A 1,671-nucleotide genomic window follows, 5' to 3' on the forward strand; every position below is an offset into this window, starting at 1 on the left:
CTTGAGTTGTCTGCCATCTCCAATGAGATTCTTGCAGCTTGCACCTCAAAGATCCCTAATTTCTCCATTACAGAGAGGGGCATGAGGTTTACACTTGACCCTAAGTCACACAAGGCCTTCTTGAAGGTCATGGTGCCTATGGTACAAGGTATAGAAAACTTCCCCGGATCCTGCCTCTTTTGAGGCAGTTTCTGCCTAGACAAGTCATCCAGTTCTTTGGTGAGCAAAGGTGGTTCATTCTCCCAAGTCTCATTTCCAAATAACTTGTCATTTAGCTTCATGATTGCTCCAAGGTATTTAGCAACTTGCTCTTCAGTGACATACTCATCCTCTTCAGAGGAAGAATACTCATCAGAGCTCATGAATGGCAGAAGTAAGTCCAATGGAATCTCTATGGTCTCATTTTGAGCCTCAGATTCCCATTGTTCCTCATTGAGGGACTCAGAGGAGATTGGTGCACGCCCACTGAGGTCTTCCTCAGTGGCGTCCTCCTCTCTCTTCCTCTCCATATTCGGCCATGGTTATGGCTTTGCACTCTCCTTTTGGATTTTCTTCTGTATTACTTGGGAGAGTACTAGGAGGAAGTTCAGTAACTTTCTTACTTAGCTGACCCACTTGTCCTTCCAAATTCCTAATGGAGGACCTTGTTTCAGTCATGAAACTTTGAGTGGTCTTTATTAGATCAGAGACCATTGTTGCTAAGTCAGAAGTACTCTGCTTAGAACTCTCTGTCTGTTGCTGAGAAGATGATGGAAAAGGCTTGCCATTGCCAAACATGTTTCTTCCACCATTATTGTTATTGAAACCTTGTTGAGGTCTCTCTTGATTCTTCCATGAGAAATTTGGGTGATTTCTCCATGAAGAATTATAGGTGTTTCCATAGGGTTCTCCTAGGTAATTCACCTCTTCCATGGAAGGGTTCTCAGGATCATAAGCTTCTTCCTCAGATGAAGCATCCTTAGTACTGCTTGGTGCATTTTGCATTCCAGACAGACTTTGAGAAATCAAATTGACTTGTTGGGTCAATATCTTGTTCTGAGCCAGAATGACATTCAGAGCATCAATCTCAAGAACTCCTTTCTTCTGACTTGTCCCATTGTTCACAGGATTCCTTTCAGAAGTGTACATGAATTGGTTATTTGCAACCATTTCAATGAGCTCTTGAGCTTCTGTAGGCGTCTTCTTCAGATGAAGAGATCCTCCAGCAGAGCTATCCAAAGACATCTTGGACAGTTCAGAGAGACCATCATAGAAAATACCTATGATGCTCCATTCAGAAAGCATGTCAGATGGACATTTTCTAATTAATTGTTTGTATCTTTCCCAAGCTTCATAGAGGGATTCTCCATCCTTCTGTCTGAAGGTTTGGACTTCCACTCTAAGCTTACTCAATTTTTGAGGTGGAAAGAACTTTGCCAAGAAGGCATTGACTAGCTTTTCCCAAGAGTCCAGGCTATCTTTAGGTTGTGAGTCTAACCATATTCTAGCTCTGTCTCGTACAGCAAAAGGGAATAGCATCAGTCTATAGACCTCAGGGTCAACCCCATTAGTCTTGACTGTGTCACAGATTTGCAAGAACTCAGCTAAAAACTGATGAGGATCTTCCAATGGAAGTCCATTGGAACTTGCAATTCTGTTGCATTAGAGAAACTAATTGAGGCTTAAGCTCAA

The 1,671-nt window shown here is 42.4% G+C and overlaps 1 non-coding gene across 1 annotated transcript; it reads left to right on the forward strand.

Annotated features, from left to right (window-relative positions):
* Positions 1 to 1,282: 1,282 nt before the first annotated feature.
* Positions 1,283 to 1,386, forward strand: LOC130947040 (small nucleolar RNA R71). The gene has a single exon (XR_009072454.1). It is a non-coding gene; the product is annotated as a small nucleolar RNA R71 (small nucleolar RNA).
* The last annotated feature ends 285 nt before the right edge of the window (positions 1,387 to 1,671 follow it).

This window comes from Arachis stenosperma, chromosome 8 (assembly GCF_014773155.1).
Source record: "Arachis stenosperma cultivar V10309 chromosome 8, arast.V10309.gnm1.PFL2, whole genome shotgun sequence".
Classification (NCBI taxonomy): Eukaryota; Viridiplantae; Streptophyta; class Magnoliopsida; order Fabales; family Fabaceae; genus Arachis; species Arachis stenosperma.